Source organism: Cryptotermes secundus, unplaced genomic scaffold (genome assembly GCF_002891405.2).
Source record: "Cryptotermes secundus unplaced genomic scaffold, Csec_1.0 scaffold1362, whole genome shotgun sequence".
Lineage (NCBI taxonomy): Eukaryota > Metazoa > Arthropoda > Insecta > Blattodea > Kalotermitidae > Cryptotermes > Cryptotermes secundus.
The window spans coordinates 470978-490120 of record NW_019743672.1 but is presented as its reverse complement, the minus strand read 5'-3'; positions in this window follow the sequence as shown (position 1 = coordinate 490120).

Sequence of the window (19143 nt, the reverse complement as noted above, 5' to 3'; positions counted from 1 at the left end):
GATCCTAATCTGCGGCGATTCGAACTGGGAGCTTCTGGAACGCAATTTAAAGCCTCGCTGGTCAATCGACCAGCTTTAGAGTTATTGCTACAGTGGTGAAATGTCAATTTCGGGCAATTTTAATTAAAATAAAATACGAACATTTTTCAACAGCTGTTCGGATAAGCAAGAATATTAGTAATGGCCTCGCTACATGCCACGTAATTAACACCCCCACTCAAGCTGCTCCTGCGAAGAATCTTACAGAATAATACTCCTTACTTAGTTCATTCAACGGGGAAGGGGTTAACCCAATGTGGCAGCCAGAAATACAGAATATACGCCTTTATCTATTAAGATGCTGCTGTTTTTTAACAGCTGCAAGGGTCAGCACGCAATCGCCCCATTTCATGAAGAACGGTTAATCAGGTTTAGAGGAGGGTCATCTCACTCACTCTAGACATGGACATGTTGCACTGAAACATATGCTGAATCCAGTTCCGGGCTGCTGAGCTGTCTTAGGGACCTGATATAAGCATACAGACTGCAACACGCACATAAGAAAGTTTCCTGGTTATATCACTTACGTGAAGAAAAATATTTCTCCAAACGAGGAAACCTTTTCGAGCTTAATCTAGCGTGCATTTCTTGCCTTGACAGGCGAAAACAACAACAAAACAACGTTCATTTTATTAAGACATAGGATATTTTCTTCTCAGACTGCCAGTTGTTCTCTTACATCTTTGCATATGACAGGAAGTTCTCAACAAAATTAAGTTGCAGTATCAGACAAATTTGTAACTTCCACTCCATTTTTCAATTCTGAAAGCAAACGCTATTACTACTACAATACTGGAAAGTACTGAACCCATAATGCTAACGTAGATCAGCATAGGTCAGACACTGAAACACATATCAACCGAATGGTAAGAACTATGGGTGCTATCAAAAGTTGTCAAGCGTCAAATTATTTAATGCGCTTGGTGATGTATTTTAATGCAGAAATGTCAGCGAGTTTTCTGGAGAACATATGAAGAATATCATCAGATCAGCGCCAAGGCCAGTATTCAAACCAAGTATGCACCTAACGGATTGCAGCTCAGCGTACCGCTTCGTAGTATGACAAGCCTAAATCAGATTTATAAAACTAAACCTCGTCCGTAATCGAGAAAGGTTCTGGACAATCATCATTGTGGAATGCCGTTAAATACGACAGTAAAAAAAGTAAAGCTACCCCTGTTACAGGCCGCGGAGGCCCATAGGGTTGTGAGATGTTGAGGTTTCCACATTTTCTTGACAATCGGCTGATAGATAGCGGCAAGGTTGTCAACCCTAAGCGCCGGCCGCCCTTTACTCCCAAGAATATTCCACGAATATTCCTGGTACTTATTTCTGTTAGGGGCTAGTCGACCCCAGGCCCATAGTACGGCTGGAAGATTAGGTCAATTGAAAAGAATCCAATGAACTCATCGGGACTCAAACCCGCAACCTTCCGGCTTGTAGCATAGTGCCTCAACCAACTACAATACCGCGTGCCCCTGCCGTTAAATACACAAATGCAGAATTATTTTCTTCGTTCACAAATCAAGTAGTAGGACTGCGAGCACTGGTAGGCACATCTCCATGATCTCTCACAACGCAAATACAGAAATTAAGTTCTAAGTGATGCCGAGTTATTAGCACTGCTATGCGAAGGATTTGAAAGAAATACATTATTCAATTCAATTCAATTCTTTATTATTTATGTGCCAAGTCAACAGCCGCAAGGCCAATTACAGACTTAGCACAGTGTAGATGAAAGTAATTACATTATAGACAAACACATTATAAGTCAAAAACAAATCACAGGCAATTACTTGGGAAAACACAATGAAGAAAAGTAAACAAACAAGCAAATAAATGATAATAACAATAACAATAATAATTTCATTATCATAAAACTAAGTGTTATTAAGAAGTGAAAAATGAAACAACTATTTAATTAATAATAATAATAACGAAATTTAATAAAAATAGTGATAATAATAAGAGTTAAATTAGTTAAGTATAAAATATGTTTCATTAACAGAGTTTTTGGTCCAAAAACGTCAATGTCCCTACAGACAACATTAGCAGCAGAAGCGCATCTAGCAGAGAGGCAATTTTTACTAACAGAACAGACATTGAACATAGGAAAGTCTCGGATATATCGAACAGGGACCCGAAGGTCAACAATTTCCAAAGCAAAAGGGCAAAGTACAGAACCACGATAAACTTGAATAAGGAAGAGCGCATCAAGATGATATCTCCTCTTTTGCAAGGTGTCCAATTTCAATTGTTCTACAGCAAAATCGTAACAGTAATCTACTTGAGGAAAAAAACGTTTAAAACAGAGAGCAGCAAATTTCTGCTGAATGCGTTCTAGTTTGTTTGCATCAGTTGACGTAATGGAATTCCAAACTACTGAAGCGTATTCAACCTTGGATCTAACTAAAGTAAAATATAAAATGAACATGCATCCAAGGGTTGAATAGTTAAAGGTGATACTGCGAATTATACCTAACGTCTTAATACACTGTGAAAATATAAAATTAACATGATCATGAAAATGAAGTTTAGAATCAAGGTATACGCCCAGGTCTTTGAATATGTTCGAGTTATAGTGAAATGAAGAAGTTTTTATTCGTATATAAAATAGTTTTCCTAGAGAACGTTATAACTTTGGTTTTGTTAACGTTGGGTTTCATATAGTTCGCTGCACACCAGAGTCAACGTCAGATTTCAGATGATTACAACCTTCAGGACAGCTAATAGCTCGGTAAATTTTAACGTCATCTGCAAAGAGTAGGTACCTGGAGTGCTTAATTGAATCACACAAGTCGTTTATGTAGACACTGAAAAGTAGAGGGCCAAGAACAGATCCTTGTGGAACACCAGACAATACGTCAAAGGGCGATGAAATAGTTTCACCACTACGGACCCGCGATTGTCTGTTATTAACGGTATTCTTACAGACCAAGTGAAAGGAATGTATTTAAATTTAGGAAGAGACCATGTGAAAGTAATGTACCTGCATTTAGGACAATACACGAATGTCTTGTGACTGAAATGTGATGCAGATGTACGTAGTAATATACATCCACTTCCAATTTCTATTAAGGCCCACACTGTTTAGCAACACCCTGTATATCAGATATGTTTCTTTCGGCTGAATGCTCTGGTATTCTGTTTCGTCATAGTGTGCTGCAGTAACGGTAACAAAACTGGCTTGAAACGATTCTGACGATGGTGTATGCTGTACAGAACTGTTCTATCCATCGTCTGGTAACGTTTCGGAGTCTGGATCTGTCTCCGTACTCAGGTGTATGGAGCAGGTTAAACATACTCAGTTGGGACCGTTAGTCTCAATCACTGCTAATCCGAGTGTCTTTGCTATTTGCCTGCCTTTCGGGTGTGTGGGTGGGGGTACTTCCTGCGACCAGCGGCTAGAAAACCAATTGCCGTGAATTCGGATTTTGACGCTCTGCCATAGCCCTGCCTGGATAATTAGGGGGCATTCTAACATTGTCAGAATGAATTAAGTAATTTACATAGACGGTTGATGCTGCACGCATGGTGAAGACACGAAATACACAGGAAATATCAGTTTTAAAAGTATGATGGAAAGATGTTGATATATTTCTACCGGGTAGAGTATGCCGGAGCCGGTCACGGTATCCGAGCGATCTAAGGCGTGCACTGTCTTCGCTCGCTTGGAAACCGGGATCGTGTGTTCGAATCCCACTCGGGGCATGGATGTTAGTTTGTGTGTGTGCGTTTTTCTGTGTTTGTGTACAGGTAGAGGCCTTGCGACGAGCTGATCAGCCGCCCAAGGAGTCCTACCGAACGTGTAAGATTTAGAAAAACCGAAGTTGACGGCGAAGTTCATGGAGGTAGGCCTAGGCCCACTGGGGCTGTAGTGCCAAGGAAAAAACAAAAAAGAGTATGCCGGGTAGCATTAAAATAGGCACTGTATAACCTCGGAAGTTATGAACTCTCTTCAACGGCCGACTACCTGTCGACTGTTCAGACAGTACCTGCCACCAGTTCGGTAAAGTGGGTTTAAGTACACCATGCATAAAACAAACTCCGTGGCTTGTGCTCCGCTAGCGAACTATACCAACCGAGCGACCGCAGCTTGTCGGCGAAGTTAGTGCCAACTTAAGCGGATAGAGGGTGTCACGTGGTCAGCGCAACGAATCCCCACGGCCGTTAATATCGGTTTTCTAGACCAGAGCTGATGTTTCCTTGAAATAGCTCCTCAATTATTCTCATGAGGCTGAGTGGACCCCGTTCCAGAACCACTACGTCTCAGTAAATCTGGTAGCACCGGGAATCAAGCCCGGGACCTCTGGATCTGTAGCCAGGAACTCCGACCACTAGACCACAGAGGCACAACATGCATAAGCAATTAAAAATATAGATTTTTAAAGAATTCGATCTAGTATCTTGCTCATGGCGATCCTGAAGGTTATGGCGTATCGTATATGGCACGCAGCTCAACAATGGGATTGTCCCACTCGAGGCATAAAACTCTGCAGGCGATTTCGGTTGTGCCCGATATTGGAAAACACCTCGTGATGGTGGCTTGAACATTCTTCCGAGAAGTCTCGGTTTTAATACGTATTAAACATATTCACGGAACACAGAAACCGGAATGCGGCTCAAATTGGCCGCATATTGCCAATGTCTAAAACATGTGAATATGCCTATAATTAATCATTCTGAAATAATACGAAGCGAAATTTCAAGGTCGGCGGAGCCCACAATAGCCGAGGTATTCGGGGGCGTTACATCGCATCCCTATTCACCATCATGGTCACAGCGAAACTGTTAGGCGTTGGTATGACTACGTGCATGCCTTTACATTACACAAACGCAGGTAACTTCAGTCTCTGGCAACTGGGATGTTCAATGATGCACCACTGTGGAGTGCAGGAAGTGCTGGGAGCATGGTTCAGGCTAATGGAATGCACGGTAGGGGGCACTTCCTCACAAGCTGAGAGTTATTCAGCTGATTCAAGACTTTCTCTACGGAACTATAAGGTTCAACGCTACTACCACAGCCTGTCATGATCCATACATACTAAGTGCAAATCCTCAAATCGTAAAAGGTAAAGTTGTTCCTGTGCTTAACTAACTAAGCACTACGCCATGAAGACGTATGGGGGAGTGAATGTATAGATCCACGATTTCTTGACCGAGGCGCTAGTTGGTGAGTGATCAGCATCACGTCCCGGCCGCTTTACCCCCGGAGAAAGTGCCCCCGTACACATTGGACAGAATGTTGGGTGAACTACAGAACCGGTCTAGACGACGAAGAGAAGAGAAAATTCTTGGCCCTACCGGGACTCGAACCCCCGAATTCTTGGTGGCCCAGCACGTAGCCAGTCGCTATACCGACTATGCTATCCCGGCGCCTATCCTCAAATCATACTCATAACCAATTTCAGTATCATTCTATTGTTCAAGGAATCCCATTATTCTTCATTCAATCATTCTAATGACAGCTTATTACATACACGTAGAAGGTAAAGTTGCCCCTGTGCTTAATTAAGCACCACGCCATGAAGACGCACCAGAGAACTGGAGTACAGTTCCATCATTCTTGACTGGAACTACATGGAGGTGAGTGGTCAGCTTGACGCCCAGGCCGCTTTACCTCCAAGGGAAAGAGCCCACCGAAGGCTGAGTGGACCCCACAGCCGGTAAAGACGCTGTGGAAAAGAGATACATTTCTTTCCCCTGCAGGGAATCGAGCCATGGTTGTCAAGCCAGCAGCCCATTGCCATTCCGACTGAGCTATCCCGGATCCTGAACCTTCCTAATGCGACGCTAACAAGGAACTCCGCCTCTTAAGATCCTAGTAATATCAATCGGAAACTACAAACATCCAGAATCCCGCATACATATCTGGAATTTCTATGCCTTTTTGAGTTTTAAAATATAAAAATTAACATATACTTTAAACTCTAACTAATTTACAAAATCTGGAAATGAAAAATAAATGGAAATGTTCTGCGCGCTCCCTTAGAATTGATATCAAACCGAGCGCGGGCGGAAAGGAAGATTCACACTCACGGGTTGGTATCGTGGCATTGTATGAATTGCAAAGGGGTACGAGGCCTGAATAGTTTATACGAGGTCTCGGAGCGTTCCTTCCTCTGCTGCAGAACCACAGAACAGTCCACTTACCGACGCTTTACCTTCTCTCCATGGCCGCGCCATAGCTCAAGCGGTTAGTCACTGGTTTCCCACCGTGGCAGCCCGGGTTCGATCCCGGGTCTGGTCAAGTGGGATTTGTGGTGGACAAAGTGGTGCTGGGGCAGGGTTTCTCCGAGTACTTCGGTTTCCCCTGCCAATCTTCATTCCACCAACTGCTCTACAATCACCCTCACCCATCATCTGGGGATGGTACAATAGGCCAGAAGTGGCCGCAGTACAAGGGACTTAGTCCCACCCCACTAGCAATAAAAAGAAGAACTGGGGCACTGGCTGGGGGCATTCAGAGCCGAAAATTCTCTATCAGCCTCCCCTTGTGTAAACGTAATGTCTTTCGCTACCACTTTCTCTTCGCCTTCATCAGGCTTTAAAGGGTTAAGCGTCTTCTTTGGGCATGTGCTTCAGGTTTCGGGGCATACAGTTCCATTTTTTGCTTTAGAAATGTACAAGGAAAGTAACAGAAAAGTATAACCAAGCCCAGAAGCTGCAGTAGGAATAAACAAGAAAAGAAGTCTTGTAGGATAAGACCTTTCGTCAAAAGAGTCAGTCTTCACCTCAAGTCTTTGAATATATCTTTTAGCATCATGCACTTGTGTTAGGTTTTTTTTTGTTTAAAAATGGAAAATAACATTATGACAGCCTAGAGCGAATATTTTTGATTCCAAACTGATAACTGCAGTCAGGCATCTGAAATTCGGTATGGTCAAAATTGCAGAACTGTCTTAATGATTCATACGTGTTTTAATGACTGTAACGCACCTCTTGAACACTTCTGAGTATGTGTATGTTGGAAAATACATAAACTACAACGGAAGATCCTTTGAGATCATGATTTTAAAGAAACAGAAGAGATACACCACTATGTGGTTCATATGTTGCATTAAATGATAGTGTTGCGGCTTGCTTAGTACTTATGCATTCAAAANCCCCCCCCCCGAGGAAGATTCCTGATACTCATTTCTATTACAGGGATAGCTTTGGGTTCATTTTTAGAATCAACGCAACACACAAAAGCAGCCTAAATGCAAAATGCAGAATGTTAAAGCAAGTAGTCCACGTTACTGTGCTTTAAAGGGGTACACCAACAAGCATTTTCTCTGAGGCACTAGATAAATTTGAAAACGAAAAATAGCTGGATAATTTTAGCAGAAAACCAGAAAACCAGATGAGAGACGTGGCAGAAACTGCACTGAGGCCGGAGAGTTAGACCTGAGACCTATTCATGAACTAACAGCACAGGAAGAATTATAAAAAAAAATGCACAAAAATAAATCAATAAAATAACGACAGAAAGGCCTACAATTGCTGCTCTATTATTCGTACAGACGGGCATTCAGGCAATCGAAATGTGCTTCCTTGCCATCGGGTCATCCGTGACTACAAGAAAATATCGGACAATGGGAATATGCAGCCCAACGTTACAAACACACTGATTGCGGAACAAAAGGGCTTCGGAATCCAACAACAATACACAATAATAGCATAACAAACTGACTTTATATATACTTCAAGGGACGGATAAAATTCGGAACGCTGATTGTTCGAGTTGTAACAGGACAAAAGGCTTTAGCTCTGACTGAGATAAGACTGTTTGTTGTTATTACCATCATCACCACGCCATCACCTGCACCAGCACAACAACCAGCACCGTCATATCGTCGCACTTCTAAGTACAAACTTGTAGGAGTCCCTATGCAAAGCCACACGCACATAGTTCCAGGAAACTCGATCAAGTAACACCCAATATGTCAGCTACAAAGTCAGAAGACTTCTTGAACAGTCAGATGCCTGCAGCTCGTTAGTGCAGTTCGTTAATTTCCAACTTCAGAACTCTTGAAAACTACGTCACACAGTGTTAGAGAACATACGTATAGCTGCATATTAGTTTCAGCTTGGTGACCATGTTTGGCGGTTTAATCATGGTTTATTGCCTTATCTGAAAAGTATGGATATTAACTTTTGAGGCGCAGTGGTTATATTCTGACGCGTATACCCACTGCTAGGCAACGTCTCAGTATACACATTCCAGCGAACACACAACAATAACAGCTGTGTTCTCTGCGGACCGTGTTACAATTCATTGCTAGGTGACACAATACTCGACAAGAGAAGACGGTGTTTTCCAGGGTGTCCGACCCAAGGCTACATAAGAAGAGTTTGTATGTAGCTAGGGGGATTAGAGAATTGGAATTGGGAGTTCAGAAGAGTCAAGAGAATGGGAATACAATGGAGTATAGTGGAGTACAACTGAGAGTACGAGAATTAGAACTGAGTCAGTTGTCGGTAGGAGAGAGCCACGGGAAGTCGGTAGTTGAAGTTGAATCAGAAGTCAGCCTGTGAAGACTTAGTGCGTAATCAGCAGATCTGGTCACAGTGAGACTGTTTCAATTCCGTTACCAGGATATGGCTTGTGAAGACTAAGAATCCTAGTGCGTGTGTAACGGTGAACTGTCAACTGAATACTTCAGCGATAGCGCTGTATTGGTTATAAGTACTAGTTGATTATTTAAGGTGTTAATACATTCAGTCATCCAATCCGAACCCTGTCTATAATCACTAATACACGCGGCAATATGTACCACCTCCTACAACATTAACTTCATAAAATAATTCTGCACTTTGACCACGGGGCGCATTTATGTATTTCGTATGATTTTCAGAATAAAACGGAATCACTTTCCAACACGATTTTTGTTTATAACAACAACAGTACGTTTACTGTGAGGAACTCGATTTTTACATATTATTGAGAACTCCATACTTCAAGAGGAGCCGGGATACATCAGTCAGTATGACAACTGTCTACTGGCTGGATGATAGAGGGGTTGAGGTTCGAGTCCCGGTAGTGGCAAGAATTGTTTCTTCACGTCGTCCAGACCAGCTCTGGGGCCCACCCACCCTCCTATTCGATGGGTATCGGGGGTTCTTTCCCCTGAGGTAAAGCGGCCGGGGCGTGAAGCTGACCACTCACCTCCAACTAGTGCCAAGGTTAAGAAAACGTGGATCTATACATCCACTCCCCATATGCCTTCATGGCGTAGTGCCTGATTAGTTAAGCACAGGGACTTTACCTTTTTTACCTTACCATACCTCAAGAAGTTAAACATTAAACTAGTCAATATTCGATCTGTCGAGACACAAATGGCATGTCGATTATTTTCTTCAGGAAATTACTGACTCACACTTTCCTTTAAACGACTGAATCTGCAAGCGGGAGAGCGGAGTGTTCTCAAATGCAACAAACGACATTCTTACGGAGTTTGATTAAAATCAGTCAGCTTGGTGAAGAGATATTAACAAGGAAAAACCACACAGACAAAATCCCAGATACGATGCATGAAGCAACAGCATGGCTGATCAAACTGTGTGTCATGAGCCCCCAGAGGGCTGTGGCATACTCCAAGGAGGGCTGACGAGTTCTTAGGAACTATTTAAAATGCAACTGTTTACACTCACAATTCTGGCAAATACAGGAGCTCTTGTAGAAAGTAGCTCCAGTCAGCAAAACATTTTGTGATCTTTCACGTTACTGTACGGAACATTTTACAGCTTCGTGTCGGCTAGTTACAGTCTCACACGGAACACTATATTCTATAAAACTGATTAACTTTAATAAAAGTTTAAATGTTTAAATGTGCATGACATCATGTTTCGAGCACTATCGTCGTCATCGGGTGTTAATATTTTTGACGAGGAAACCGCTGGCTTCGAGTGCAAGACATGCTGCACAAAACACAGCGAGAGAGAACACATCCCAACAAACCAAATCACATATGCACATCGCGAGAACACATATATTTAGCTACAGAAGACACCGGTTTCCTCGACAAAAATGTTAACACCTGATGATGACGACGACACTGGTCGAAACACGAAGTGATGAACTTTTAAATTTTTAAATTCCTAAAATTAATAAATTGTATAGAACAGCCGTGTCAAACATGCGGCCCCCATAGCCACAAAGTGCGGCCCCTCAACTTTTAGAGCTAATTGATATTAAAATCAATATTAAAATTTTAGTAGAAATATTTTTTTGTAAAGACAATTTTCCAACAGACCAGAAGACAAGAAGTCTCACGCAGACATAAATTAGCAGGCTGGAGGAAATTTAATGTTTTGCTGTTTCTAACATAATTTCTTGTGTAATCTCTCTTTTTACATATTGAAAAGCTGTTTGATACTTGTCAAAAATGGCATTCTCTTGCTTTTTAAAACTGTAAGGTAATCTCTCTTTTTACATATTGAAAAGCTGTTTGATACTTGTCAAAAATGGCATTCTCTTGCTTTTTAAAACTGTAAGATATGTGACTTTAGGTAATTATAACGAAATTATTCCTAAATAATAAATAGAACTAAATTCCCTTGTATCAAAATCTAATGTATATTTCTATTTTGACGTGCGGCCCTGGACTATTATTTATAGGGCTGAGGTGGCCCTCTGTACAAGTTGAGTTTGACATGCCTGGTATAGAATATAGTGTTGCATGTGAGACTGTAACTAATCGACACTCAGTGACAACCGCAACAGGATGCTATAATATAACATTATTTTAAGCTTACTGTAAGTGCAAAGAGGTTCTAAAGCAATTTATGCGCCTGCTGTCACGTACAACCTGAAAGAGACTTGCAACATTATGCAGAAATGCCGGCACAGATGGGGGCGTTCCATAAATTTATAGACGGGATATCGCAATCGGTATAGCGACTTTCAAAGGGTTGAACGGCAGAGGGGTCGAGCTCGAGTCCCAGTCCTCTCAACGTCATCCAGACAGGTTCTGGGGCTCATCCAGCCTCCTATCCAATGGGTACCAGGGGCATCTTTCTCAGGGTTAAAGCGACCGAGCATTGACGCTGACCTACCATCTCCAACTTGTGGCGAGGTTAAGAATACGTGGGTCTATACATGCATTACCTCATACGTCTTCATGGCGTAGTGCTTAACTAGTTAAGCATAAGTAAAACTATCATAAAGCTTGCGAAGCCTCCGCTATGTAGGCTACAGGAAACGCGAGAGGAGTAGCAAGCCTCGTACCTGCTTCCGTATTTATTCTGCGCTCGGAAACTTATGTATCCAACTCAGCCAGTGAGCCTTACATTCACGATAATTAGCATACTCGCGGTTTCGCCGATTATCCTTTTTTGACTAAAGCGTCCTGCAGCAGCCACAAGATCGAGAACCACTGGCCTACATTAAGCCAGAGCTTCTATGAACCACAGCGAAAGACGAAGGCCCAGTCCAAATGTAATCACAAAGTTTTTAACTGTTTTCTTTGTGATTTTGTAGCTTCACTACTGTTCATGTTTATTCAAGATGAACAGAAATATATTGCTGATAGATACAACCAACAGCTGAGGTGTTAACATACAGAGCTCTTATAACCTTAATCATAACCATTTTTAACATGGTCGATCAGATGTCCATTAGTAAGAACATAAAAGGCATATTACCTTCTCTTGAATGCATTAAAAAAATGAGCTACAGAGAAAATACCTTACATTTCATATAACGTAATGTAAAATCTACACATAAAGAAACATACACACATATATAAGAGCTACAAATAAAGCAAAGTTAAGTTCTACACACATATAATATCTATATGTAAGATTTACATGCCTAAATATGCAAGTTCTGTATTTAAAAGTTACGCAAGATCTATGCATAAAGTAATATATGATTACACATTTTTTGGTCATGTGTCCATTGTTTTTTATGTATTCTTGGGTATTTCGTAGCTGAGCTTAAGCTTGGTATTATAATAGACCGATATGGACCAAATTGCACTTGGACTGACAGCTTTCGTGTAGACCCTAATACCAATTTCATCAGAATCCAGTGGTTTGGTACATGACATCTGCGGACAGAGAGAAGGGGAGAGCGATGGAAGGGAGCCGGCGATCTCGCCATTACGAGTTAACTTTATGCACTTGGAGCAAAGAACGCATTCTAAAGAGCGAAGTGCTCCGTTCCATGACGGACAGCGCAAGACAAAACAAGTCTTACTGTTGCTCAAAGAGGTGCTGCCATCTGGGAAGATTCTCATGCCCCCGTTCTCTTAACGATATGATAAAGTGGGTCTAGGTCCCGAGAAATCATTGTGCTCTCTCCAGACGTTTCACCAAACTCACTTCACTCCTCAGCAAACTGGAGGAAAGGAAACTGTTATATCGCTAAATTAAAGCAAGCAGATCGAGCAAGACTCGGCATGTTACACGTTCGTCCTCGTTTCTTTGGAAACCATAACCTAACACATGTTCGAATACTCAACATCGCTACATCTGTTTACTGTTTCTTACCGCATCAATATGTACATGCCTAATCAGCTTCGTGTTCACCATCAAAATGAAAGTATTTCGTGCGGAACCTTGGTATTATTTCAAATGTACACAAAGCCCATCTTATAAAATGTTCCTAAAAGTACTTCACAAAGTTGAGCACTTCTTGAGAAGCCGCCAGTTGTTCAGCTATTCAAGAACTTCCCAGAATATAATGGAGTCCGAAGGTTCACAAGAACCCTCCTGTGGTCTCTATCCTCAGCCAGGTCAATCCAGTCCACACCACCCTACCCTATCTCTCTAAGATCCATTCTAATATTATGAATCCACCTATGTCTTGATCTTCCTAGTGGTCTCTTTCTTTCGGGCTTTGCCACCAATATCCTATATGCACTCCTCTTAGCCCCATTCGCGCTACATGCGTGGTCATCCCTGACTCACAGCCATGCTTCTTCGCAAGGCAATGCTAGTTCTCATATCAATGTGGCGCAAGGCGCCTCATCCTACGATTATAAGTAACAATTCCATTTGCGTTTTCTTTAGAATTACCAACATCACATATTACTTCCCCACTTCCCCCATATTTGCGAAGTACAGGCTCTTCTTATGTTTCCTACTTGCCCATATTCTTCATTAGTAGGTTCCAATATTTTAATGTCATGAGATTGCTCTGGGAAAATATAAGGTAGTAAAATGGTTGGAAGGAATTACAGTGTGTCTGAACACAATATGAATACGCGGACATGCTCTAAAGCAGAAAAGAATAAAAGCAAAGGATTTTTCTATGAACTCAAGGGATAAGCTTCACACTTATTTCTGCATCGATGTTTTCCATTTTGTTCCAACCACAGTTACATAACCGGTATAGAAAGTTTCTCTTCAAGAGTAAAGGCATCCAATTGCCATCCGTTCTGTTACTGACTCCGTCATTCTCACAGCAAAACAGTGACGACTGCATGATCTAATCAACGAACAAATTTACACCAACGAGATATATCTACGTGTATTATCTCAATATAACAGTCATGCGAAGCCATAGAAACAAAGTGAAGCAAGCAGTCTTCTGGGATGTGGCGCCGTGTAGATATTGTGTTAACCGACGTTTCAGAGGATCGTATCGCCTCTTTCTTCAACCATGAAGATGGAAGCGATACGTTCCTCTGAAACGTCGGTTAACACAATATCTACATGGCGCCACATCCAAGAAGACTGCTTACTTCATAGTCACAGCCGTGAAAACCTAAAATCGTAAATAGAAACAAAGTGTTCGTATAAACAACCACGCCATGATGCGTTTTGATACAAAGACGGCGTATGGCAGTGAAGACCCCAATCAGTATGGGGTAGTCCAGGTGGCCATGGAATCTCTTCTAAATTTCTCGAGCACGTTGGATTCCGGATTCGATTTCCAGTCAGAGCACGGATAACTGTTGGTTCCCTGTCTAAGGATTCAAGACAAGGGCTGTGGGGATAGAATCGGGCTTAGTACAATGAAGGAAGAACACATTTTCAAACGCATAATATTCCTTATGAAAATTATTTAACGACACTGTACCAACCCTTTCAAACACAGATAGTAACGCACCACCTGCATTAACATTAAAAAGCTCTGCATTTTGCCCATGTATTATCCTTGTGAGTCTCGTAAGATTTTCAGAATGAACGCCCAGTTTTTTCCGAACAGCATAAATTAAATGGTCTTTATAATTGAGATGTAGTCTTGTGCCCCAAGGGTTCAATTCACGTACTCATCTCCACCGGGAGCCGTGGACACCTCCTGTTGAGTCCAGTTGGAGGGGTACTTTCCCACAGTAGGGAAAAGATGGGTTAAATAAACCCATCTCACAATTAATGAATTATTATTAAACTAATAGGGCCATTAATTGGTAAAATGTTTTACTGAAGACAGAAAAGGGGCAAACCAGACCAACACCCTTAAAAACAAATGACCCATCCACATGGAAATTTACTGACTCGTACTGAAGAGTATGATCAGGCAAAATGGCGCCATCCCGTCTACTTCGGACACAGATTTCAATGGTAAGATCTCCTACCAGAGGTTTTGTGCCGAGTGCTAACTTCCGAGATTTTTATACACTTTTATAAACGCGCAAGGGCCATACCCACTCGGGAAAAGGCCATAAAATCCGCGATTTTCATTGGTCAGTCCCTCAGTTCCAGAAACTTACCCACTCTTCATACCAAACTCTCAAGATTTAGGGGTTTCCGCGTGATTTATAGACGGGTTTTGGAGTGCATGTATTGTACCTTCTACATTCATGTCTTGGGACTACAGGCAATACAGCGCTATAGATATTCCCACAGTTCACCGTTACACACGCACTAAGGTTCACAGTCTCCACTAGTCGCATCCTGGTAACGGATTCATAAGTCTCAATGTAATTTTAAATCACACGTGAAATCTTCTTTGCACTACTCAGTTCCTTTCTTGCCTTTATTCTGCAACTACCAATCCCGAAGAATCAACTCAATCCAGTTCCTCTTCTCCCAAGCTCATATCCTGGCAGGCTGGCATCTCGAAACTAGACTTCATTCTTCTCAACTGAACTCTTCCTTAGAACCACTGTGTACGTACTACGCAGAAAACACAGCCTCCCCGTTGTTGGGAAGATATTTTTACAGTGCCGTTCCACAGCAACGGAAGTTGCTCGATTGTTGCTTGCATATTCGTTTCAGCGGGAACGTGTATACCGATGCGTTGCCTAGCAATGATCATCTATTCTGACTTCAATATTTCGACTTTAGGTCGTCATGTCACGATATAGTTCACCATGTCCGTGGGTTAGTTCTTCCCTTATTTTTTCTTTTAGGTCAAAAACGCAACTCTAAACGGATGACAAAATGAAGTGAGGCATCACAAGCTTATCCTCCGGCTCCGGTCTGTTCTGGTCAGCCATTCGGCCGATACAACCCGGTGTGCTCACATATTCATAAAGTTTATAATTACTTTCCAATAAAACCGGCACAACTGCAGGACACTGTTTTCTGTGAGGATGGAATTAAATGTTTAAACATTACTGAGAAAGAATTTCCACGTCGTGCATAGCGATTCAGGGGCCTACCCAACCTCCTACCCAATGAGTACCGAGAGCTCTGTCTCGCGGATAAAGCGGCCGGGGCGTGAAGCTGACCACTCACCTCCAGCTAGTGCCAATGTCAAGAATACATGGCTCTATATATCCACTCTCCCATATGCTTTCATGGTGTAATGCTTAATTAGTTAAGCAAAAGGACAACTTTAACTTTTTTTCCCCTTGGCACTAAAGCCCCAGTGGGCCTAGGCCTTCGTCCATGAACTTCTCCGTTCACTTCGGTTTTTCTAGATCTTTCACATTCGGCAGGACTCCTTGGGCGGGTGATCAGCTCGTCGCAAGGCCTCTACCTGTATACAAACACAGAAAAACGCATACACACAAACTAAACATCCATGTCCTGAGTGGGCTTCGAACCCACGATCCCGGTTTCCAAGCGAGCGAAGACAGTACATGCCTTAGACCACTCGGCTACCGTGACCGGCCAACTTTAACTTTACTGGGCAGATATTCGATACTCGAAGGGTTAATTAGATGGATACATAGCGTTCACAGATGGGAAAAGAACTGCAAGAGAGGAAGGGCATGAGCTGTATTGGGTAGGTACTCGCTTCGAATCCCGGCAAGGCACCTGATAATCTTGCTTCAGTTTTAGTTTAGTCTTCCTGATTTCACCAGCTGAATGTTGATACATTATTCGAAAGAGGAAATGGCCGCTTACTTCTCCGCCTGTTTCCGGTTCATGGCATACAATGGTATACAGAGCCATAAAAAACGTATGAACTAGCGAATGTGAAATTCGAAACATCAATTCACTGTTAATTTGTTGTTCCACCAAGCGTAACCAACTTAACAGGAGAAAGCAGAAGTTTTCCTTTACACGTTTCAGCCACTACTGGCTATCATCAGAAGGCACAGAAAAAACTACATAAGACTTACTTTGTGTAAGTTGAACACAAATTGTCACTATATTATCATAAATAGCCTTAACCGCAGCACTAGGAATCAAAACTAAATTGTTGATACAGTTAAAATAAGTCGTGTATTTACCGAGGTAAATCTGTCCCTGTACCTAATTAAGTAAGCACTACACCATGAAGGCGTGTAATGGTGTGGATGTATAGAATGACTAGTTAAAATAGGTTAAAATCAAGTAAAACGTCTTATAAATAAATAGAGGAAAATCGTTATGGCCTTCATTTCTATTGTAGAATTAAAGGTAATATAATATGTATACAGATGTAAGGCCGATTTCCATTTAGACTAGGTTTCGCTGCTGACAGGTTTCAGTGTATTCTTATATTTCGTGAATGTGGCAAGCGCGCTCCCAAATAATTTTAAATGCTGCAATTAAATACCTCTTAAACAATTTTTTATTTAGTCCCCTGTTCCACATATATATGGCGTGTCTTACGTCACAACTGACAACTATATTCATTTGAAACGGCGTAAGTCCAGTAGATGCATAACATGTGCGTGCGTGGGTGCGTGGGTGCGTATCTTTGGAAGTTGGTCTAATAAAACTAATATCAAATCATCTATCACGTCACACACGAGTCACTAATTACTGTCATTTAGACGGACTGGCTACATTTGATACAAGTACAACGCTGCTTAAAATCGTATTTTTATTGGCGATGCAGTAATTACACATGCGCAGTTGCAATGTCCATCAAGCATAGTTGGCATAAGAACGTATGTGAGATTCGACGACTGAGACTTATGCCCCTTCGTCGCTATCGGATATGCGTACCTCCCAATACTTTTACAACATAAAAAGCTCCTGTTTGTCACGTCGTTGTTATAAAACGATATCAGAAATATAATATACAAAGCGATCTTTGATATTTATAATATTTATCACAAGGGCGATGACACATGAGTAAATAATAAACGAAAACCATATGATACCACGTCCTTTGTGAACTAACTTTCATGTGTCAGTTACGACCTTAAAGTGTTCTGTTGTTGTTTACAATTTGACGTTTATGTCTGTTAAAGATGTGCAGATGATTCATCTGACACACACATACGTATACAAGCATTAAGGCCGAGGGTACACCAAGGAACTGGCAACCCCAACGCAACCGCAATTTCCGAGAATTGTTATCAGCCTGAGTTGAACACATGTTACTGAATGGAGCAGCGCAAATTGAGGAAATTGCGTTGCCGTTTGTTCAATTTTCGCTGCTCCATTCAGTAACACGTGTTCAACTCAGGCTGATACTCGTAACAATTCTCGGAAATTGCGGTTGCGTTGCGGTTTCCAGTTTCCCTGGTGTGCCCTCGCCCTAAGGGTGTATTATTCTTATGTGTAACATAACAAACATATTTCAGTAAGTATGTTTTTTCGATCACAGTGCCCGCGCGGTCTAAGGCATGAACTGTCTTCGTTAGCTCGAAAGCTTGGATCGTGGGTTCGAATCCCATTCAAGCTATGGATATCTGTGTTTGCGTTGCCCTGTATGTGGATAACGGCTTTGTGACGAGCTGATCACTCGTCCAAGGAGTCCTACCGACCGTGTAAAAAGATTACGAAACTGAAAAACAGGCCAGGGCCCAACAAAAGGTTGTAGAGCCATTGATGACTGAAGGGTTTCTTGTTAGAACGAGTTCCTCAACGAATGATCTTTAATAAAAAGAGACTGCAGAAGTTTGCAGTGTATAATTACCAGGTATATTGGCAGAACGAATTATAAATAAAATAATAAATCCTGCAAAGAATTCTTAATTAAAAAAAAATCAATTCACATGCAGCTTACTCACTGTTACACTTCGATACGTACTTATCCAAACTGGTGAGAAGTCAACTACAAACGAGCTACCCACAGAAACTCATAGAGGTCTTCATGTAAAGGGGTCAATAAAAAAGTCAAACCTGACGATTTTTTTAAAATGTATTATGTTGGCAACCCCTGAGGATGTGATGGTGGGAGCCATGTCATTTGCTAGCTTAAATAATATCGTTGCAGTAGTCGCCGAGCAGGGGAGCGGCAACATCGTGCGTTTACTGTTGATATGTTTTTTTAAATGGCGACTCTGTTGTTAAAACGCAGCTAGTATTTCGCAAACATTTCAATATTGCTCGTCACGGAGAAGTTCCTTCCCGAAATACGATGCGGTTATAGGGAGAAAACTTGAGAACGAGTGCTTCCGCATTTAAAAAGAAACCACAGGCAGTGTGCGTAATGTGCGATCGAAACAGAACACTGAGCCTCTGAGGCAATCATTCATGAGTCCCAGGCGTTCAGCCAGGAGACATTGCTCTAGGGATATCCGATCGCAGTGTGAGGAGAATTTTACACAAGTATTTAATTTCAAGCCGCACAAACTGATGGTAGTGCAAGAGTTAAACGATCGTGACATGGCAAACAATTGCACGGTAGCTGAGTTTTTAACAAGAATTTTGTCTGGCCATGTCCTTATCCTTATGACAGATGAAGCAAACTTCCACTTGTCTGGCTGTGTCAACTAACAGAATTTTCGCTACTAGGCAGAGGAAAATCCATCAACAGCCTCTTCACAGTGAGCGTGTGGCTGTTTGGTGTGGACTGGCAAATTTCGGAGACATAGGCCCTATTTTTTGACGCCGAAG